A 14,940-nucleotide genomic window follows, 5' to 3' on the forward strand; every position below is an offset into this window, starting at 1 on the left:
CCCCCCTCCCGATACGTGAGAATTTTCGCAGAGGGAAATTGAATTTCTCTTAGAGAGAAATTAAAGAATTCAACACACGTTGGACCATTAAATACTGTAAGAATACACCACCAGGAAGATCCACAATTATATATATATATATATATGTTTTTTTGCTGTTTATAAATTTCTATAAAAAGGGCACACCGCGTGTTTTCGTATGAGATTTACTTTTTTTCCTCAAACTTTTCGAAATGTGGCGAAATTTAATTATTTCTAAAGAACAAAATTTTTCTATAGAATATAATTTTCGTATTTTTTCAGCAACATTTCTTGTACAGTACCGTTCAAAGGTACAATAATTTTATTTATGACGGCGAGATACGAATAGAGAGAGAGAGAGAGAGAGAGAGAGATAGACAGATTCGCGACGAGACGACGACGAGGGCAAATTTGCCGGTCAATTATGGACGTGTTTTTGCACCGGCAAAATCGGTTCCGATCGATAAAAACGTCGTGCATGAGATATCCGCTTTAATTCACAAGTCGGCTCCGCGCTATCTCCGCGTCGTTACTAACCTAGCGCGACAATGTCACTATTGCTGTAGATACGACAGGAGAACATAAAGCGGCTTATATCTCCAGTAGCGCAAGGCAAGACCGCCACCGGTATCGCGCTAGTACTCTGTAAACCTATGTTGCAATCCGTGCAAGTGGAATGACCCAACCACTAGACTGGCATGCTATTAGCTCCCTCTCTCTTTCCCACTCACTCTTTCACTCTTTCTGTCTTTCTCTTTTTACGCGCGATCCGCCATACATTTCGCGCTGTACTTTCCGAATGTTAGAAATTTCTCTCGCCAAATGAGTTTACGGCGCACGCAGGTTTACTCGGGATTAATAACGTTTTCCCGTCGATCCGAATCCCTTTCCTATTGAACACATCGAGAAACCAGCTTCTCTCTCTCTCTCTCTCTCTCTCTGTCTCTATTTTTCTTCTCCTCTCCCGTACGAGTCACGTAAGCCGACGTCTTCTCCCGGCAAAAATATGAACGGCGAGGCTTAATTACGGAGATTATTTGACATTAAAATTAAATTACCGGGGATTAAGTTTCTCCGGGAGGTATAATGATAAGCGGCGAAACCTTACTTCACCGATTAATTTTCCAGGCGGGAGAAGCAAACACTTTATTCCGACGGAGATTTCACCCCGTTCAACCCTGTTCCTGTCGTGCAAAATGCACGACGACGCGTTGAAAATAGCAGCAGCCGCTCGCCCTCATTAAAATCGACTTACAATCCGTCAAAGAACTTATCGTTATGAATTTTAACACGCCGTTAGCCCGGAGACGGGACACGCGCTCTTTGTGTGTGTGTGTATAAATTATTTTAATATTACGTTGACCGCGCGCGTCGACGCTGCCATTTGCCGTAGAAGAAGGATAATAAGCGCGCTCGCTCGCTCGCTCTTTCCCTCTTCCGGAGAGTGGCGGATTAAAAAGTTCCGCGAGAGTAGAGCGGGATTTCGCTTCCGATGAGATAAATCGTTGATTCGTTTTTTTACAGCTCGCTGTGCTATCGTTCGCAAATTAGAGATCACTGCGCAGAGAGAGAGAGAGAGAGAGAGAGAGAGCGGAGGGATCGCGCCGCTCTAACTGTCGTGAGATCATAATTATTCATCCGCTCGTCAAGCGCCGTGAAAGTGAGCATTTTATGAGACGCGTGAGACGGGCACTTCGGGCCGGGCTCGTAAATAAAGTAAGAGTTCCTAAATAAACGCGAAAAATTGATAGAAGCGACTGCGGTAATTAAAACGGACAGAGCGGAGTCCTCTGCGACGGAGAGAGGGAGAACGACCATCTGAACGAGAATTACGGCCGTACCCCCTGAAGTATCGCGCTTTCCAGGATCTGTTATTAATAATCGATGCCGAGCCCTCCTGGAGGGGAGGAGGAGCGGAAGGGGGGAATGCAGGGGGGCCAACGACGAAATTAATCGGGGAAAAGTTCTCTCTCTTTCGCTCATAAAAGGGACGAGGGGGCCACATATTCTTCGAATTAGTAATTAAATAACACTCAGGCGCGATACTGAACGAAACTTCCGGGGTTAATAAGAACTTTCGAACTCGGCGTGCTAGCACGTCGATTCTGCCAGCTATTTCATGTTGAAAACTTGGGGTGCGCGCGCGCAGACGTGCCCTTAACTTTCTGCTTCGAAATAACTAATTCAATTAGTATATCAGTGCCTAGCGTGGGGGGCTTAACTACGTCTTCTCGCGAGTACACGTAATCCACCGTTCCGGGCTTAACTTTGACATAGCGTACATCTCTCCCCCCTTGAATTTTCCTTTTGGGCGGCCGTCCGGTATCTAATTGCCCGAAGAATGATCGCGTCTTACGATGCTCGCTTGTTACGCGTTAGGTCTGTATGCGAAGAAGAGAGCTGGCCATCCAGTCGGGCTCACTCATTTAGTCACTCATTTAGTCGTTGGCGCGCGTACTGGGGGCTATTATAGAGCATTCGTTCCAATTATCCCTAAATATATATTAAAATAATCCGGACGGTAATATCTTGCGATGCTGAACGGACGCGGGAGATTTACCGGTACACCGGGCTGTAATGTGGTCGGGCGAAATTCACCTGAACGAAATTTTAACCCTCCGCTTTTCGAATTAACTCATTTCAGACGGTTGCGCTGATTTGTTGCGTTGCTAGATTTAACGCTACAAATTGTATTCGAATCATAAATCTGTAGTACGAGAAATGCGTGAGGAAAGTGAAGGAACGATTTTTTTTTACGTCCCACTTTTCGATTCTTACGATTTTTTTTTCATTGTATTAAGTCGCGCTGAGGCAATATTTCAAATTAGGTTGAAATCGAATGAAAATTTAATTGAAAAATATTAGATTCGAGACGCGACGGTTGGTCTTCCGTCGGGCCGCTGCCGAAAAGAAAATTCCGAACCTTCGTCGTCGGAGGATACGTCGGCCGGAGCGGATATCCGGCTGGTCGAGTGGCCTGCAGATTTAACGAGCGCAAAATAACCGGCGGTCTCTCTCTCTTTTTCTCGTTTATGCAGCGAGACTTTTCTCGCGCTGCGGCGAATGCCGTTACGAACAATAAAATGAGACACGCCGAATGCATTCTGGCCGCCGCCACCTCACCAATTCTCCCGCCGACGAAAGTAGTAGTCGCCGCTCCGGGGGAGAGATTGAAATTCAATTTCACACGGTGCAACTCTCGAGGCAAAACCATACAAGTCGCGAGGTGGTGCGCGCGAATAAAAGCCGTCCCGGCAGGTAGACTCGCATTTCCTCGACGGCGCTGGGATCCCTCGCCCTCCTCCTACCCTCTGTACGGTGACTCCGCGGTAAATATCCGATAATCTATATCCCGCGGATACAACGAACGCTTATATCCGCGGGAAATCGCGGGCCGCGTAACCGAAAAACTAATCGAAAACTTGAGAACTAACCGGAAAGCTTATCGAAAGCGTTCTCAACTCCCCCCCTCCTCTCTCTCTCTCTTTCTCTCTCTCGCGATGGGAGCTTGAATTTCCCAGCGCGGCGCTTATGCGACACGCTTATCTCGCGACCTCGCGCACACACCATAGGTGAAGTTTTGAGATCTTGATAAAACTGATACGTCTGCGGGGAAACTCGTCGGCTCGCATTCTCGCCTCGTATCTGAGGCGTTAAATGCGGCTTGTTTAAAGTTTGCAAGGATCGCGGCCGATTTAAACGTGCTACACGCGTTCGGACGCGCGATAATAATTAACGCTTTAAACGATTAGAGAGAGAGAGAGAGAGAGAGAGAGAGAGAAGGAGGAGGTCGCCGCGCGTACTTCGAACGATTAAATTTCCCTGATTGTTTACCTGATATTTTTGTCAATAACAGTCCAATTTGAGTTTCACCCCATTAATCCGGAGCGTTTAACGAGTTATTTGAAGATAAGGGAGGTGAAATGAGAAGAGAAATGTAACAGAGAGCAAGAAGAAGGAAATCGATGTACACGGGTGTTCAGCGTCACAATTTTTGAGACGCTTCCGACAGTTTAAACTATATTATTTGACTTATTGTGAAGAACGGATGCCATTTTTATAAATTGGAACATTGTCAATAATCGGAACGTTTATCGTATCTTAAAAAAGTCGGGCTTCTTACAAAATAATCGAATTAACAGAGATCCCGCGACACATATATACATTGTACGAATCTGCAATTTAATTACTCTTTTTACCTAAGGAAGCTTACTGATCTGAATATACTTGCAATGTGAAAACGTAAGGCAGCCGTTTGCCGGACTGTTTTCCGTTGCGACATTTATTTCCTCGCGATGGTTACGTTCCTTTTGCCGTGTGGAAAAATGCCCTATAAAATAACAACTCGACCGATTGATGTTTCTCGTTGATCGAACGGACGACGCGTGAGCGAACCTTTTCCGATTAATCGAAACGTCGAGGTGCGTTCCTCTTTCTCTCTATTCTTTCGCGAAAATTCGCGCTAGTTTCCGTTACGCGCGAGCGGCGGAGACAGGGGGAAGAGGAGATCCTCGACAAAGAATTTCGCTGAATCGCACTCGTATCGAGGCGATAAAGTCAAATTTCTGATAAAGTGACGAAGAGAAGGAAAAATACGCCGGGGCTGTCTGACTTTTACCGTGTGTAAACGCGGTTCGCGTGTCTGCCCGTCGATTGTGCAACGGCCGATGCATCATTTAACCAACCGGCGAACAAAAGACGCGTATCGCGCGTGGTAGTAACCCGCGCACTGTCGGTGGTCCGTTCCCTCTCACAAAGGGACGGGGGTTGGCGAGCACAGGGATATGGAGGCTTACGGCCGATTAGCTATATCTCACTTTTCGACAGTTGGCGATTGAAATGCCGGCACCGAGACAGCCGAACGGATGAGAAAGAGGAGGGAGGGTGCGGGCGAAACGAGACGAAGATCGGCCTCTCTCTCTCTCTCTCTCTCTCGGCGTGGAGGGAGGGATCGATCTCGTTAACTACGGCAACAATATTTCGCCACGATAGTATCGTTCATATGGAGCTGCCGGCGGTCGATCCGAAAGTAGCCGGGGGCTGCAAGTACTCTCGTAAGATGTTATACGGCGGCCCGTGACTTACGTGTATCGATATACCTTCAATTCGGTGAACGTCATTTTTCGGTTTCTCACGATCCGGAGTTCTCACTTAGCGCTAATGCGCCCGTGACTTTTTAATTTGTTCAGCGTGAAACGTGACGCGACGCGACGGGAAGCCGAGAACGAAATTTCCCGGGACATGGAAACATCCGGGCTTCTTCCCTGCGTGTTTCGTCGTTGTACACTTTACAACGCGTATCGAGGATCCGATCCCGACGGGGATTCTCGCGTGGAGTTTTCACGTCGCGCGTTGAGACGCGTTCTATGAATCACAACAACGACAGATCGCGGCGAAACTCGACTTTTCGGGTATTATTCGACGCGACGCCCCTGATAATCCGAGTCCTCGCGTTAATAGCAGCCCGGGTTATAAAAACGGGGGGGGGAGGGACTCCCCCCGTTTTCATGCGAATGAGACGTTAGACGCGTCCACGATTTACATCTGACGGGCGATTTTACGACGCTCGAGATTGCCAGATACAGACAGGCGCAATAAGCGCACGCGAGGAACGTAAAAGGAGCGCTCTCTTTCGAGACGGTTAATTGGCGGACGACAAAAACCAGGTCTCGCCGGGGGAAAAAGTCTCGGTTGCACTTGGACCGCTTTCTCTCCCCTCTCTCTTTCGTTTTCCCGGTACGGACGGAGCGACCGAGATAAAAGCGGCATAAGAGAGATCTCATAAGGCAACATTCGTATCCCCGTACAAACCGGGTTCATTTTCAATTTTCGTGATGTCGAAGGATAAACGTTAGTTTCGACAGCCAATCAAACGCGTTCGTTCTTCTTACGCGTATTAATCGCGCCATGGAGATGATTGAGATTAGCGTCTCTTTATCACGCAATGTCAGTTAGACGTTAGTCAGCCCATTAATCCGACAGCAAATCAAACGCGTTCGTCCTCCTTATACTAATTATGCATAATTGCCTCGTGGGGGGGGGGGATCAGCCTTTTTAGCGTTTTTTCGTCACGCGACCCTCAGCAACTGCACGCTTGCGTAACCGACGTCCCGTCGCCGTTGGCGGTGAGGCTCAATCGGCCGCGAAGACTTTCCAGCGGTTGAGATTGAAACGCCGATGCTCCGGGCGAGGAAAAAGATGGTCGCGTTCATTATACGCATACATAACCGTAGGCGAAAGCTCTCCTCACCAGCACGTCGTTGCCGCCGATATCGTATCTAATCTTAATCTTGAAACAGCTTCGTCTTCCAAATAGCGGAATTCACCGGGAGAATCGCTCACACATGCTCATGCGATAAAATATAAAGTAACCGTGTAATTGTACTGAGAAGCGTTATATAGGATAATCCCTTTTGATAGAACCGTGTAATTGTACTGAGAAGCGTTATACAGGATAATCCCTTTTGATAGAAGCATTTCTGAAAGAAACGTTCCAGATAAAGTTTCGTCCCCGTAGAATCCAAACATGTGATATTTTATAGGAGGTTTCATTTGAAATTACGAAGTTACCTCCCTGTGCCCCTTCAAGAACCCCCCCTTCAAGAACAAGGGAGAATTTTGATTCGCATAGTTAAAAGGATCCCTCGAATATACTTTCTCACGAACAACTTTTTGATAGGGCAAATATTTCTAGAGTTTTTGATTTGTGTAACACTGTTAGGCGAGTCACTCTGTATATATCCCGTAACCCCGGGTTGTCGTGTCTATTTTCATCCCGTGACTTTTTCCGGAGTGAAGATGTAAAATTGACATTTAGAACGATTATTAATTAATTAACGTCATCTCTGAGAACCCGACGTGTCCTAATTCAAATCCGAACAAATTTCATAATTAATGACCGTATTAAAACGCGATCACAGCGGAGCTGCTCTAAATTAAATTACTCCGTCGTCGATTTGTATGTCTCTCTGCTTGATTCGCAAAATGACCGAAGACGAGCCACGCGCGATTTATTTTTCACGCGAGACGCATAAATTCTCAGTCGAAACGCCCGGTTAGTATCGCGCGCGGTTAACGCGCGCAGCTTGTCGCGCAAAGTGATCGCGCGACCATCCCCGAGGCTTTCCCGATATCACGATATCGATCCCAGCGTGAAAATCTCAGACTCATTGCCGTGCTCGGTAAATCCCCGTCGGATGTTAATTCACTCCCGTAGAAAATGCACGCGCGCGCAATTTGTATCACGCCCGGTGCAACGGCGGTAGTCGACGGTAATCGAGCCTGAGGAATCGATTGATTGGAAAAGAATTAAGGCTATTCTCCTTTTACCTCCCATTTCTTTCCGTTACACAGCGCCGGAGACAGCCGTCCGATGCGCGCGCACTTCAATAAGAACGGAGAGGAGCCGTTGTTTCCGTTGTTTAGCTGATTCGCTCGGCTAGATTCATCGGAACGAACACGTGTCATCCCGATAAGGAAGTTACAAGGGAATAACCACTGTTTACATCGATCTCGCGGTATCGCGCCGCATATTTCGCGCCGATCGATACACGTCCGATAGTAGCAGCGGCAAACGTTCCCGGATAAAATTCCCCGAAAGTTGCGGACAATGAAACGCTGAGACGGATAACTTCGACTCGAGAATACATATAAAAAAAATATATATATATATATATATATATAATTTATGCGGTCGCTTGCGGTTTAAATCTTACGGCTCCGGGGAAGAAAATTTATGAAAATTTCACGTTTTTCCTTTGACCTTATTTCAGATATACGCGCGTCAATTTTGGGGAGATTTAAGCAGCACCCATTCTGGAAATTGGACGCGAAAACAATGTGCGCCATTGTTCGCGCGGACCATCCAACTGGGTCGTATGCGTAATTTTTTAGCACAGATTGTCATAATCGGTTTAACCGCTTGGTTGCTTGACGCGCGCGCCGGAAACTTTTTAGATTTTTTACACCGAATGTAGGGATCCAAAAGTCTCTTTCTATTGTTTTTCGCATTTTTTTTCAATCAACTGGAATCAATAGAATGAAAAATAACGGATAGATCTCGCAATGGTTAGTCGTGAACGCTCCTTTTTACTTTACACCCGGCGGCAAATCAAAATATAATTATCCGGTGTACGTTACGCTGAGTTGTATATGCGAAGTATACGCGCTACGATATTATTTTTTGCACGAATTATCCGCACGAAGAACTAATCTCGCGACGACAAACGACGGCGAACGAAGGACGTATTATTTTCATGAAGCTAATCGAACACCGATCCTTTCTGCGAGATGGATATTGCCCGAGGAAAATTAAAGAATCCAAAAGACATTCCCCGTTATAGAAGCTATAGAAAGCGTCGAGCGAAATACTCGATTCTTTTCAATCACCTCGTCCTCTCTTTCCCTTCTTCGCTCACTCTCTTTTCCCTTCTCTCTCTCTCTCTCTCTCTCTCTCTCTCTCTCTCTTTCTGTTCGGTGATCCCAAAATAATTAAATTTTAAACTACTGCTCAACTACACTAATAACGGCATAGTATTTTTAGAAGAACGAGCATTGTTTCTAACTATTTAAAGCCGATTTAATGTTAAATCCGACTTTACGCAGAATCATCACGCAAAGCGCGCATTAACGCTAACTTCGGACTTAAAATGGGCAGGTCCAAAAATCTTCAATACGTCGACGTTAAATCCGGCGGATTACGGGTAACCTTTCATTACGCGCGCCATATATTATTGTTTATGTCTACTTTCGTGTCCGTTTTATGCGATGGAAAGCGGTATTCGAAGTTTTGGTTTGAAACCTAATTCCGCATTGCTGCCGAAATTCACGGTATTTTCTGTAGAACTCTCAAGTACTCCTTTCGAGAACACCTTCTTTAAGGTAGATTAAAAACAACATGAAAGAAAGAGAGAGAGAGAGAGAGAGAGAGAGAGAGAGAGAACGAAAGGATATATAAAGTTAGTTAATGTAACTATGTAAAAATAATAATTTCGAAAACCGTGATGTTTAATCAGCTAACTGCGAATCGTACTTTTTACACTAATTTCTGCATAAATTTTTTTAGATATCCGAGATGAAATTGTATGTATAATAAAGTTACTAACAATATAACAATTGTAATCTTTCAACAACTATAATAACTTATATTTAATTTATTTTATAAAGCTTTACATGTTATTGATAAGTTTATCCCCGCAAAATTTACAGACCGAAGGAAGTATTTTAAGAAATAAGTTTGAAATAGATTTAAATAGAAATGAAACTAGATATTATTTTTGATCCAAGAGCGTAAATTAATTTCGATGGCTAATTATTCAATCCCAAGTGCGATCTATTATTCCTTATTATAATTAACCATCCAAGTTTAAGATTCTTCTATGTATATGTAAGACATTATTAACCGGCTTCACCTCACCGTTCCTCTTAAAATTTCAGCGATGGTAATCGCTCTCTTAGAATTCGAATTCAGAGTTTGATTATTAAGATTATTTAACGGTATACGTAAAAAAAATTACAACACACGCACGCGCACACGTACGCATACTCGCGCGACACGGTAAACCCTCTCGAAAATTTTCCACAGGAAAAGTCGACTCCAATTTCATCGCGGAATTTGAAATTAAAATGAAGCTCGGGGTGAGTTCTGGCGGGACACTCTATTTACTCCCAACTGATCTCCCGTAAGAAAAATGTTGTGTCTTGCCGTTCCGCATTATATAGAGGGTTTTCCGCGAGCTAGCATATAGACATTTGCCGCGGAATTCGACGAAAAAAAAATATCGAGCGGCGCTCCCCCCCCCCCCCCCCCCNCGATCCCGATGATCGAGAGAGCCGGTGAGAAATTCGCGGCGCAGCGTGTTTCCGCCGAATACATATATATCGCCTTGGCGCGAGTCAGACTCGTTCGTCGTCGTCTATTCGGAATGTATGTTAGGAACAGTATTCGTCAACGTTCCTTCTAAGCGTTCAAACCGCGAAGGAAGTTCGCTCTCCCACGGCATTCGGCACCGGCTTAGAAACGGTCTGTACTTTTGATGTGAGCGATCGATGCGAAGCGTACGGTTTGCCGGTACCTCCGGCCGAATACGCGGTTTGGCATCAAAGCTACTCCGCGGAAACTAGTTGATCAAACAAACAAAATTCGAAGAAACAGTTAAAAACGTTCCCCGTACCGGCGGGTAAGTTCGCGTGCTGCCAGAAACCGTGACGTTATAGTTCATCTTTCATAAGCGGGTATTGATTTTACCGCGCGCGTTCGTCGCGCGCTTTCGGCGGTTTCGCGCTCGCGCGGAAGACGCGGTTTCCCGAAAACCTCGATTTTTTTTCTTGTCAGCTGTTGAGAAATGACAGTTCTATCTTTAATAGGTTAAAAATGGCGCGAAATTAAAAATGAAACCTCTTAATGGAAAACCCTGTATTATCTTCTTTTTTTATCAAATGCGAAATAAAAATATGACGATAATAAATGATGATATAACCCGACTTGTGTTAACTTGCGTGTCTCTTGTTGGAAAGCAACCAAAGTTATTAGCCGAGTCACAACACACGGGCAAACACTTGCCATCTACGAAGTTTGCGTAGTGTGTTGGAAGAAAAGTGAATTTGCGTTTCATATTGTGATTAATTATTAATTAAAAATTTATTTTGGTTTGCAGCAGATTTTAATAGTGCTTGAATATTTCACGTATTATGGCTGTGAACGTCCAATTTCAATCCAAACATGGCGGCCACTTCGATGGTCTCTACCTAGATTTTTATTGCAGGGGCTCGACTCGCGATTCGATCGCGACGCATCGCCGAAATTCCGCGCACCTTAAAAACTGATGCCGATGAGCTCGCCGGTCATTGAAAAATTGCGGCCACGCGCTTTTGTTGCGGCATTGCGCCCTCTTTCTCCCCTCTTTCCCACCTCTTTTTCCCTTTTTCTTTCTTTCTCTCTCTCCCTTTTTTTTTTTCACCCCGGAATATTCGTTACGGCGCAATATGTGTTTTGTCGGAATTTTAAATACGAGAAAACCCGTACGTGCGAATGCAAAATATTTTCCTTGTCTCGCGCGGCGGTAACGTAAAAAAATTGAAGGGGAGCTAATTGTTCGCCGCGCCGAGGCAGATTAACAATGAACGAGCGTTAGCTAGCGCGAATATCGCCGACGCGTTATCCGTTTTTGGCAGCGGCGTTGCGTTCGCTAGCGGAGGACATTGCCCGGGATAGTTTTCGCGTAAGTCGCACTAAGTCCGGCGCGAACGGCGAATAATCCCAAATGCTCCAAGTTTCATAATTACGGAAATCATTGGCAACGACTGCATTCAATTACAGGGCGCGTCCATTGAGCATTTAATGCGTTGTACGTTGGCGCTGTATCGCGACGAATTGGAAGAACATTTCAATGATATTCCCGACGCATTGCGCGCGCGCGCGCATCGTTGTTAATGTTCATTTTAATAATTCGGTAGCGCGCGATACGCATTAACGATGCCGCTCGCGAGATCGCCGCTCGCGGAGGATCCATTTTTACGCTGTCCCAGTGTAACTCCCCATTTATCTTCCACCTGCGCCCATCACGTACTTGTCCGGCGAGTTCGAGAGTTCGTAGCCGGAGACGGATGTCTCTCGCGAAAATCAGACTCGAAAGATCGATCGGAGCGGCGAAAGAGCCCAGCCTGTCTTTACGGTCTTCCTCCTGCCGCGCTCGCTTCCCGCGGCGCATCGGATTCCTCGCATCGCCGATGCTTATTGACTGCCTCGCAGTCGACTAATCTTCCTTAACGCAAGTGCCACTGGCAAGTGATTTCCCGGGTTACTTTCACGACCGCTCCCCGCCGCTCATACGACGATCCGGCCGACGGGCGCGCGAGGAGGCCCTCTAATTAACGGGACGCTCGCGCGGTCACCGAATTCCAGATAAACGATCCCGTTCCCGGGGCATTAATATTCCCCGTGACACGCGGGTTCGCGCTGTCGGCTCGGCCGAAATAAATGTCCCTCAACGGGACATTAATAAATTTTGCGCCACGAATGCGAAGAAACCCGGCGGTCCGCGCCGGAGAATTAAGTTCGCGTGAGCGGCGCGCGCACGCACGAGCGGATCATTCGAGAAGCGACGTTTTCCCAAGTTTTCACGAATGCGAATATATCGTCGTTGTAAATAGAGGTTAACGAGAACCCGGGTATTTCGCCCACGCGCTTCATCCCCTTCTTTCTCCGTCGATGGGGAAACATTTTTTTTTTTTTTCGAGAACATTATACCCTCTCGTGCTGTCTCCGGTGGAAGCTCTAACGCGACAGACAAACGACGTCGCGACGTCTGGAATGTTGGGATGGACTCATCGAGAGCGACCGCACGGAAGACGAATGCTCCTCGCAGAAATCAGACTCGATGGATCGATCGAACGAGGGGAAAAACTTGCCCCCATTTCTTACTGTCCCGCGTTATCTCGTCTCTTTTCCTCCCCTGTCTCTCTTTCTTTCCATCTCGCTTCTATTCTCGATCCTCGCGATTCTCTCGCGAACGTCAGAAGGGGGCGGCGAGTATCTTCTTGTCGCATATGGTGCGTTCGGGCAAACTCGTCCATTGAGTGTGTCACACAGGGACACCCTCTCAAAGGGGACAAACGCGTCCGTCGCGTAAATCAAACTCGAGGGATCGATCAAACGCGGGAACGGAAGCCTTTCTGACGCCGAGGTTTCCGGGGGCGTTTGCGTTTTGCAACGTGTTGTTTGCTTCGATTAGCAAGTCGACTTCGTGTAAAAGGTACTTTACATATCGGTACCTTATAGGCATTTCCACTCGGGTGAGAGACTCGTCCTTCTCAGACTGTTTGGACGAAATTTCATCCAGGTTATTTTATCCGAAACAACACCCTACTTTAACGGGGAAAAAGTAATTTAAACGCAAGGTAAAAAGGGCCGCTACTTTCATCGTCGATTTTCTCCTCGGGGTTCTGGGAAGTTCTCTGGCTGTTCCGACGTTACTCTCGCGATAGAATAATGATCTTCGTGCACGTCCTTTTTTCGGGGCCGGATCGCTGGGAAGCGGGGAACAACGTTGTCGATAGTAAACGCAGTCCGAGACAACGCCAACGTCTTTCGGAGATCCGAAGGTATCGTGATCGATCTTCCAACCATCCGATTTACAAGGTTTTCCATTAAGAGGTTTCATTTTAAATTTCGCGCCATTTTTAAATTACTGAAGATAAAACTGTCATTGTTTAACAGCCGACAAGAAAAAAGTATACGGTTAACGAAAATGGAATGATATACTCTTCAACTGCGTGTAGAAATTGTGAAAATTCACTACGAAAATGGCGAAAATTTCTTGGAGACAGTTCGTAAAGTTCGCACTGCTTTCGGTTGTAACGATGGACATTCTCGTCCAGCAGTCGTTAACCTAATCAAGAAATTTAAACGTTTGGGTCAAGTTAATGATGTAAAAACCCCAACTCGTGCTCGGTCAAAAAAGTGATCATTTGTAAAAAAAAGTCGAGGCGGCCATTTATCAGATATCTTGTTCCACACTTGATCAGTCTGTATTTACAGTTTGTACTGTTGGAATAAAAATATCACCACTTTTTCAAAAAAAAAAAAACTTTGTTTTTTCTAATAATTTAAAATGAAACTAATAATAATAAATTAATTCTAATAATTTAAAATGAAACCTCTTAATGGGAAACCCTGTGTATGACACGAGTGTATGCACGCTGAAGTGTAATGTACGAGACTACATTGCGATGCTCACGTAATTAGCGGGAAACTGCATGTTCACATATCATCGATGAATAAGACCGCTTTTTCAGCCGCGACACTGCGTCGCAGTCGAGCATTCGATCACTGCTAAGATTTTCACTGGGAACGGAGAGAGCGAAACGTAAAACTACATCAAAGTTTTAATGCCAAAAAGAGGCGGTCTGGAAAAATTAAAGCGGTCTCGGTCGGGAAACTCCTCAGATTGGTCTAAAGACCTTGTCGAGTCTTCGCGAGTGTTACATAAAAGGAAAATCAATTAACCTAATTTCCCTGCGCGATACAAACTTCATCGAAAAAGATGGTTAATGACGGGGAAAAGCTGAAACTTCGTCAATGGCGGAACAAAGAACACGTCTTATTTTATCAGCAGATCTGTTGTATATATTTTTTTCCCCCTCGTTAATATTCGCGGTTCGTATAATAGAGAGAAAAGCGTTTCCAATATGTTCACTAAAATTCACAACGTTTTTTTCGAGTTTTTCCGGGCAAAAAAAACCGGTGGTTTAAAGTTTCGAATATTACGAGCACGCTTCGCCGCCGCTGCACTACACCTGTCTGTTTCCCGAATTTTTTTCACTGCGCTCGATCACTTTTAATAAAATCTTTATCAATCGTTCCGTGACGATACGATGCGGTGGGGTGTAGTCGCGTTATTTGCCAAATGATCTCTTAACCCGGGAATAGTCGCCTGGATCGTCATTTCATACCCCAGCGGTCAGAAAGTGAAGCTCACAGCAATATTTTATAATCCTGAATTAATACTAGTAACTTTGTATGACCGCGATTCAGCCTTACTTTACATTCTTATAAAATGAATGTTATTTAATATACTATTAATCTTTTTTAATAACTATTTTTTACGAACCTTTGAATATTTTATTCCATCGAAAAAATGGCAACAAAACAGCATTTTTTAAAATTGATATCTTCATTTATTAGAAATAGTGTTACAATAAGCCACTTTTAGATTTCCTCTCACTTTTTTTTCAAAAAATAGCGAGTAAATCTATATTTACAATGTCCCTAAATAATAATAAAAAATCATAGAGCAATCGATAATATGCTATATTTTGTCAATAATTGCCGTTTTTAATTGGGATCTAAATGACCCCAGATGATCGTTTACGTAAAAAAAAAAAAAAAAAAAAAAAAAAAAAAAAAAAAAAAAAAAAAAA

The sequence above is a fragment of the Dinoponera quadriceps genome, unplaced genomic scaffold (genome assembly GCF_001313825.1).
Source record: "Dinoponera quadriceps isolate SergipeBrazil2010 unplaced genomic scaffold, ASM131382v1 scaffold367, whole genome shotgun sequence".
NCBI classification, from domain to species: Eukaryota; Metazoa; Arthropoda; class Insecta; order Hymenoptera; family Formicidae; genus Dinoponera; species Dinoponera quadriceps.